The 9,678-nt window shown below is 40.0% G+C and overlaps 1 pseudogene; it reads left to right on the top strand.

The window, feature by feature from the left end:
• The first annotated feature begins 3,509 nt into the window (after positions 1-3,509).
• Positions 3,510-3,822, top strand: LOC125095332 (cytochrome c-like; annotated as a pseudogene).
• The last annotated feature ends 5,856 nt before the right edge of the window (positions 3,823-9,678 follow it).

Raw genomic sequence — 9,678 nt, 5'->3', positions numbered from 1 at the left:
GACTCAAAGAAGGAATTTACCTGGGTGTCTGGGTGGCTCAGTGGGTTAAGCCTCTGCCTCTGGCTGAGGTCATGATCTCAGGGTTGTGGGATAGAGCCCCGCATCCAGCTCTCCGCTCAGCAGGGAGCCTGCTTCCTCCTCTCTCTCTGACTGCTGCTCTGCCTACTTGTGATCTCTCTCTGTCGAATAAATAAATAAAATCTTAAAAAAAAAAAAAGAAGGAATTCACAGTTTCTTGGTACCAGTAAACAGAGGGTCAGTGTAAATTCAGAGAAAATTTTATAATTTGTCACAAAAATAAAGATACATCATTCCATTTAAGGGTTTTGTGAATTGCCAGAAAAAAACCAAACCAAACCAAACCAAACCAAACCAAACAAAAAAACAACAAAACACCTATATTACAGTTGAAAATCCACCTTGTATTTGAATGAACAACAACTTTTATTTATATCACAGAGCCAAAGAGCCTCCCCCAGGAAATACTGCTGCTGCAAATACCCTGTCTTTGGGGATGCTTCAGTTTCCTTCCACGGACCAGAACCCAATTAGAGTGGGTTTCTAAAAGATGCAATGTCAAAGATGCTTTGTCAAATGAGCATTCTATATTCCGAATTTCATGTGCAGTGTTTTAGTGTGGTAAATATGGCTGGACCACAAACCAAAATCAAAGTCTCCATAACTTCTCTGCCTGAAGCCCAGAGCCATTTTTCCCTGGCCATGTCCTGGTTCTTCTTATTTCTCCCAAACCAATGCTGTCTACAGGCATATAATATCCCCAGCCTCACAATATCTAGAGGAAAAGGGGGGGAAAAAAGGGACTCAATTCTCCTCATCACCATAAAAAAATTTCCCCCAAGTAGTGCCAACTTCACATTTCCAAAATTTGTGAATTCTTCCCATCTTCAGGATAAACTCCTATAAGATACTTAGCACAGAATTAGAATACAATACAATTTTTCAGATGAATATATATTTTTTTACCTTTTAATATTTTTTATTATGTCTACACTGTGGAGATCCAGCTTGAGCCCAATATGCACCCACCAATGAGATGTAGTCTTATCTGGAAATGTCTTGCCAACCAGCCCCTTTTCCTTCCATTAGTCTGAGTCAACATGAAGATATTATTCAATGCAATGCTTCTGGTGCCTGGAGAATGTTTGTCTTCAAGTAATGTTCAATAAATTACTTGATTAATAAGTGAACTGATATTTTAGGCCTACCAAAAGTTTGTTTTCATAAAGGCCCCAGAAGCTCCATATATTATAAGATAGACAATGTCATTCTGCAGTAACGACCTCCAAAGCTACTGACCTGTAACAAGAAAGGTATATTGTTAGACTTCTTGCCCATTGTGGTCAGCCTAGGGTCACTGCTTTATGTCTCCTACTCCAGCCAGGATGACAGAGAAGCCACATTCTGGTATCATCACTGAGAACGGGAGAGAGCAAAACACCTCGGAAGTGGGGTAGAAGGGGAAAGGCCTTGTGTTCATCAATTAAGTGCTCATGGTCAGAATGTACACACATCCTTGACCAGTGCTAGTTTTATGGACTCACTCAACTACAAGAAGCTAGGGAGTTTAGTTTGTACCACATACTGCCCATATTTGATGAACATCATTTACGATTATCATATCACTAATAGAAACAAGAAACCAGGTACAATTATCCTGACGTAGGAACAAAGTCTGATCACAGGACATTTTCTGATTCTCAGATTGGTATCTCATTGTTATCCCTATTGAACTGACAACCAGACCTAGGCCTATGATGATAACAGCAGGGAATGGAAATAAAGCCTTTAATGAACCTCCAGAAAAAAAAAAAATGTCTAAGACATAAGTAACCCCTCTTTTATGCTTCTCTTTCACTTTCTCTTTCAAGTGTCTCCCAAGTTGTAAGAGACCTCTTCATTGCTAACAAAATTCACCATACCTTGTCATCTCATCTCTTGGATTCTGTGGGCCTAATTTTAATTTTTATCATCCTGTGTTCTTTTTCTTAAGACAGGTACACAAAATGTTTATGCATCAGGGACCATGGAAGATCTATTTGCCCTTACCAGTAGCATCCCCTGCCACCAAGGAACTGTGCAATTTTGGTCTGGTGACTTAGCCATTCCTAGTGACAAGGGACTCCTCTGCCTAATTAATCTCTTTGAGCAAATTCATCAAGTCTGCAGAACCAACTCTTTTTGGGTCCAGTTTCCCTTGTTTTCAGAGCACATATACATAGATTAATGCCTCACAAGTCATTTCTGGCTGCAAATTTTTATTCTAGAAGTGCAAGAATGGTAAATGCATGTGAACTGGCTACTAAGCACAGACAGCCTGTGCCTGGACCACTGGAAAACTAGAATGCATCAGCTGTTAGTCTTAATGTACTAGGCATTTAAGAATCTCTAGGAGAGAAATGTAATTGGAACTTATGGCAATTTAATTAAATACAGTAAAAAATCATGTTTGTGATCAGCTATGCACTGTTAATATAGAGAATATATATAAAACTCAGAAAATCTCTTTAAAACAAAGAGGTCACATATGATGTCTTCTAGAATCTATTAATATACTGCTTTCTTCCTCAAAGAAAAGTGATTTCTGACTGTAGACATCTGGAAAAATTTTCTGCAGAAGGCAATTCAGAGACTTTTGGAGGGTGAGAAAGAAGTGTTGATGCTGCAGGAATAATTGGAATAAGATGTCATTCTGTTCTGGAGGGGGCGAGAAGCATTTTCTGCTTACTAAGTCAGAGGAAATGGGTAATCCACATGTAGGTCATGGCAATTCCATCTGCCAGTGCCTCACCTTCTACTACTTTGCCTTATTTGTTTCTTTCTAATTGAACTTCTTTTCTTTTCTAATTCAACTTCATGCACAAGAACTCATCTGACATCTCTGTATGGTACGCTGCTTTGGGTGTGATAAAGACAGATACAATAGCTATGGTTCTCATGCTAAGCAACTTTAAAAAGCCTCCACATATATTCACTTATGTGGTATCCATGTTTGCCCAGTGAATTTCATTTAGTGGAAATATCCTTTTCATCATCTGACAAAGGAGGGTATAGCAATTTCCATGAACATTGGCTGCAAATAAACCAGGAATTAGGTGTCTAGCTTGCTTCTTAACTGGCAGTGTAACTTTAGGTAATTTATTTAATTTCTCATAGGCCCATTTGTTTTAATCTCTAAAAAAAAGAAAGATGATAACTGTATATATCATAAACTTATTGGGGATATTATCTGAAATAATGTATATAAAGCAACTGGCACGATTACTGGCACATATACAATTTTAATAAATGAAAGAGCAACATCACTTTCCTAACATAAAACGTTTCTGAGGAATAGGTTTTACTTTGTGCTTCACTCCATTTGTGAATCCTTTCCATCTACTGATTGTGTAACCACATGGATACAAAATAGCTACTGAAGAGCACAGGATGTCCCATTGTCTTGCAAGTGGGCGCCTTCATTTCTTATGCAACAGAAGAACAATGTAAAAATGGGCGATGTTGAGAAGGGCAAGAAGATTTTTGTTCAGAAGTGTGCCCAGTGCCAAACTGTGGAAAAGGGAGGCAAGCACAAGACTGTGCCAAATTTTCATGGTTTATTTAGGAGAAAGGTCAGGCCCCTGGATTTCCTTACATGGATGCCAACAAGAACAAAGGCATCATCTGGGGAAAGGACCCACTGATGGAGTATTTGGAGAATCCCAAGAAATATTCCCTGGAGCAAAAATGATCTCCACTGGCACTAAGAAGACAGGAGAAAGAGCAGATCTGATACCTTATCTCAAAAAAGCTACTAAGGAGTAATGGTTGACCATTGCCTTATTTATTACAAAACAAAAAAGTCTCATTTTTTTTTATGTGTACCATATTTAAATTGATCGCATACACCAGAATTCGGTTCATGAATGCCTGATAGAATATTTTGTTTGGACAGTCCTGATTTAAATAAGATTGGCTTGTGGTTAAATGACTATGATCAGCTTTTTGAACGTTGATAGTAAATCTGGTTCAGCAAGTGCTGTTACTGTTTTTGCCTTCTAAAAATATGATTGGAATTGATTAATCATGTTCAGCTTTTCACAGAGATGGTAAATGCCATCTCTAAGCTTATAGGAGATTGGTTTTATATTTAGATTTTACAGCTGGCTATATTAATATATTTAAATACTGAGGAAATCCCTTCACTGTCTCAGAACAAGACTCAGCTGTATTTCAAGTTGTGCTTGTTAGCCTGTTGCAGGCAAGGGTTGAAGATAAGCTGGCAGTGTCCATTTTATTTTTTGGTCTTAACAGTGCCAATTTAATTAAAATTCCCTGTATCTAAAATGTTGCCTTTTGCTTAATTAAAGGCATTTTAGTGTGGTTTACGTGTAATATGAAATAAAAAATATTTAACCCTTCTCAAAACAAATAGTTACAAAAAGGTAGAAGAACTTCTCGAACATAAGCTTTTCACAAACTATCCTTCAAATTGGTCTGAAGATGTGTCTTCCATGGCTAACAAGGATGCAGGCTTAGGGGTTCAGCTGCACCTTCTGGATTCTCCTGCAATGGGTTCAAGTAAATGAGGTTTGATTTGCATTTCCCGGCCTTATTATTCCTGTGCCAATAAACTGATTTTGTGGATTAGCAGGAGTTATTATGGCCAGTATCTGGGTTAATGGACAACTGATGATGTCTTACCCTGGGGTCCCTTTGTCACTTTGTCACACTGAAGCAGAACTGCCTATAATAATTTTCAAATACAGTGAAGGTGCACACACAAAATTGTTTGACACTGTGTTCAAGGTAAGTCAGAAGTTCATTTAGTTCCCTTAATCATATTTTCAATCCACAAAAACATGCTGATCAACCTTTGTGAAGTCATCATCATGCTCAAACAGAGTAAATGAAATAGAAAACTAACAAATACAGACTTCCTTTAGAGAGCATGTGTCACTGAGAGAAGCATTTTTATACACTTCCTATCAACTGATCCTAAAAACATTGGTCCCCTTTTAGAGATTAGAAAATTAAGTCTGACAAGAGAGGGCCTTACCTATGACCATACACAAGAGTACAAAGGCATGATCCCAGCCCTGGGAGAAATTCTTGCCTGGAGACTAATAAATATTACAGGAGTCTTTAAAAAGGATCAGCTTGTATGAAGAATAGACTCAATCTGCAGAAGGTCAACTTTTAAGGTCCACTGACCAGAATCACAAAACAACCAACAGCCTACCAATCCCCACTACCTCAGCATGCACCCCAGTGTACACTCCGCCTTTGCAACAAGCTTGCCTGTACCAGGAGGAAAGGTCAGCCCAATATTTATGATTCTTTGGCAGTCTTGCTCTCCAAAGGCCTCCACATGTTGCCATTTACAGAGCTTTCTTTGTATTTCCCTCCTTCTTGGTGTTCCTTGTTCTGTTAGTTGTATTGACTTGCTAGACTGACCGATTTCCAACATTCTCTTAAAAATGTCTGCTTTGAGTGTAAAAATCATCCTTTTCACCCCATTCCTTTCACCCTATTACTTTCACCCCAGCACAAGCTGACTGCCTGGTATCCAACCTCACCTCCTTCACATCACTCTTTGAACCCACTATTCACTGTTCACCCTAGCAACGTAAATGCTATCTGACTTCTTGTTCATCCCATGCCTTTTCTGGAATCTAGACTATTCATGTTGTTCTTCTTGGGAGACCCTTTCTTTGTCATCTAGCCACTGCCTCTACATGTCCCTTCTTGAACATCCCAGCAAGTTCTTCCCCAACAGAAGCTTACTGAATTGAATGCTTTCCTTTTGTTCTTATAAGATACTTGGGGCTTATCTTCATCACAGAAATGCTGACATCAAGCTACAATGATCTATCTCTCTGTCTCTACTCCTTCTATATTCTGAATTCCTTGACAATAGGAATTATATCTATTATATCTATCTATCTATCTATCTATCTATCTATCTATTATTCCCCTGATCCCTAGCACAATGTATAGAATTAAATACTAGTAGCTATGGTTCAGCTCAGTGTTTGTGAAATGATTTGGACTTCTACATCAATGGATGTGACTTATTTTAATTGTTATGTATTGGGAAAAATATCTTTTACCCATGTCTTATTATGTTGTCTATTTTTTATTTAGTAATGATGAGAATTTCCTTTTTAATAAATATATAAAATTATTAATATTAAGCTCTCTAAAGCAGAAATTTTGGTAAGGTCTGTGAGAGATGCATTTTAGAGCAACAAGTCCATTTGAAAGCTTGTAACATCCTGTATCAAGAGATGTGCTTTGCTCAGAAACAGCCTGCTTCCAAGAAAGAGTAGGGAAGATATCTGGAGGATTGCAAGAAAATAAAATTTTAAATTAGATTTGAGCTCAAGTCCCTTCAGCTGGAAGTGGAAATTATAGCGTTGACACAGGGCATGGTCACTCAGTGATCTGAGTCATTAATCAGCATACCACTGAGCTTGCACTGGTTTTAGATCCTCTGTGGAAGCAAGGTTTAGGAGATTCCAGATGAAGTATGGGGGCACGTTGCAACTGGCCCTCTTCTTCCAAGTCAGAGGAGGTCTTTATATTTTGGGGCATGCAAAATCTTAGATCAAAATTTGACTAATATTCTTCATTTTCTCATGAAGAAAAAGTCAAGTATGGGAGTCCCTCAAAATTTTTTGGGAAAAAAAGCCTTCAGGAGAAAAGCTGAAACTGAATGTGGCCTAAAGAAGCTTCAAACTGCATGCCCTTTGTCTCATGTGCACCGAAACCCACCTCCCTTGTGACCATCAAACCGAAGACCAGGGCACGTCGCCTGGTGGGCTGGAGCAATTCCATGGGAGCAGGTTCAAGTACAAAGAGGAATAACCTCCCTTGTGGAACCCAGAAGAGCACGCACAATAGCCAACAATAGCCACAATAACAGGGGAAATGGTGTGGGGAGGAAGTTATGGACACTGGAGAGCCACAGGTGAGGGGGATGGACTATTTGTTCCTGCAAAAGGGACAGGCATGGTCCACAAACTGCACTACTCTCCTGTCACGACTTTGAGGATTCCAGGTGCTGTGGACTTTTACTTACAAAAGTGGAAAGCATTCCAAGGTCACCTTGGTGGCTCAGTTGGTTAAGTATCTGCCTTGGGCTCAGGTTGTGATCCCAGAGTGCCAAGATGGGTCCTGGATAGGGCTTCCTGCTGAATGGGGAGTCTGCTTCTGCCTCTGACCCTCCCCGCTCCCGTGCTTCCTCTCTCTCAATCTCTCTCTCTCAAAAAAATAAATAAATAAATAAATAAAAACCTTTAAAAAGAAAGAAAAGGATTCCACAAAACTTCTAGAGAATTGTTTTCAGCTCCTTTAAGCCCACATCCCATAGTCTTCCTCACCAGCCTGATGAGATGCTGACGAGTGCCAGACATGAAACATTCACTCCCAGGCTTGCTTGCTCCATGCTTGTAAGGCCTCCAATTTAAGAGCTTAATCTTCTCTGCAGAATTAGTAATATCACAGAAATGGGTGTGATTCAACCACTTATGTCATAAATCGTCCTATGTTTTATTTATGACCAATTCCAAAGAACTTCCTAACTTTTAACATATTCAGCTCTTGAAGCCTGATATAAAAGGGGCAGTTAAGGGAAGACCCCATTTCCCTAGTCAGTCCTAAATGTGTTGTCTTGCAGAGTCCCCAGAGAGTTCTTCCCTCATGCCAGATGTCACCTTTTTGTCCCCCTCCCACAACAAACATCCTGCTGAATATTCTCAACTGTTCAGCACGCATCTCTGGGCTAGAGGACTCTCTGTAATCCAACCAAAATACCCTAAATTATCTTGCCACAACCACACCCTAGGGAAGAGGAAACACCAAAGTTCTCTGGAATCTCTTTTGCACCACTCACTCTGTGACTCCTAGTACTATTCCAGTGTCATGTTTTTGTGGCTGTCTGAATACAGACCTATTTCCCAAAAAATTTACGTCAAGTTCTCTGAAGCATGCGGCAGTCCTCGCACTGTTTCTCCAATTTAGTATTTCCTCTTCCCCCTCACCTCCATCCACATTCAGTTGGGTAAGACGACATGTTCTCAAAGATTCAGTTCTAAACTTAATCTCTGAGAAGGACTTTTCATGGCTCTCCACTGCCATTGCTCAGTTTGAGGTGAAACGGACCATAAAATTTACCATTTCCAATTGCATGTTGGATTTCTCTTTCTCTGCCATTAACGAGTTAACAGTTTGAAGTAAGCCTTGATATAATCTCAACAAGCAGGATTTTGCATCGCTTGCCAAATGGTGGATTCTCAGTAAATCACTGGTTAATGGAAAAACACGTCTAAGCATTCGTAGCTACCTCTGATGGCCCAGAGACTTCTACACAGGGTTCCAGCATGCTTAAGCTATGGGCCTAGAGTTGTGAAAAACAAAACAGAGCACTTGCCTCAGTGTCAAACAAACAGCACAGAGGCAATCATCTATTATAGAATATCTGTCTCAATCACCTCATTCTTATTGTACTTCAGAGAGAATTCATGATGCAATTTTCTGACTCCAGGATAAATATACTAACATATTCCTAGACACACGGAAGATAAACCTTAATGAAAGTCAAACATCCAGAAACAGCCTTTGGTTGACCCCTAGCTGGCAGACCAGGCCAGAGGAGCAGCACGACATGGCCTGGAAGCCAAAGGGCCATTATGTTCTTTCCCTCGGAGCGGAAGGTACACAAATAGAATTTCAATTTGCCTTCTCCTCCTTAAAAGGTAGTTCTTTCTCTCCCTTTGTAATTGGAGGTAATGAATATAAGCCACTCTTGTTCTTTCTAGAGGGACTAAAGTCATCTTTCTTACCTTTGTGAGTTACTCTATCCCAGCTAGGGTTTGAGCTCGGCCCACCAGGGCCCTTAGAATTTATGACTTCTGAGTCTGGCCCAAGAGGTTCAAATTATTCCCTCAGAAGCTTCGGTGCTGGCTGAGTTTGTCTCTGCTTTCAGCTGCTTAGGTTACTAGCCTTCCGGGGGGCTCTGAGCTTCAGAGCTCCAAGGCTGTTGGCTGGTGAGACTGTCCCTCCCCACCCCCATACGAGACGGCTATCCAGACAGGTCTGACAACTAAAACAGGCCCTTTTGTTTTTTTTCTATGCTGTTTTTTTTTCTCTGTCAGTTTCAAATGACTTTAAAATATCAAATTTGCCAGGCATGCAATGCAGTTAGAATGAATCAGTGATCAGATGGAGACATTTTAATGGGGTTTTCACTAAAATGCCCAGAGTGATTTTTGAAGTAATGGCCTAGACCAGCCAAATTGTTTAATTCTGTCTTGGCAAGTCAACACCTTTGTAAGAAGTTTCTAAAAGTCATTAGGATATAAAATGTACACTTATCCTAACTTGTGCACTCTGCCAGTAACCATCACCTTCAGCAATGACTGAACACAGTATAATAACCAAGTGTCTTGAATCCTGACAATGGTGTGAAATGGCAGATCTTATTCCTTCATTGGGCTGTTGTTGTTTTAAATTCACTGCTGTAACTGTAGCTCTGGGAAAAGTGTCAGGCAGACTCAGTACACCCTAGTTAATAAAAAAAATTATTTAATTTAGCAGATAAGAAAACTGAGGTTCGGGGCACCTGGGTGGCTCAGTGGGTTAAAGCCTCTGCCTTCGGCTCAGGTCATGATCCCAGGG

This window comes from Lutra lutra, chromosome 3 (genome assembly GCF_902655055.1).
Source record: "Lutra lutra chromosome 3, mLutLut1.2, whole genome shotgun sequence".
NCBI lineage: Eukaryota > Metazoa > Chordata > Mammalia > Carnivora > Mustelidae > Lutra > Lutra lutra.
Note: the sequence above shows the minus strand (reverse complement) of the source record. Positions and strands in the feature narration are given on the sequence as shown.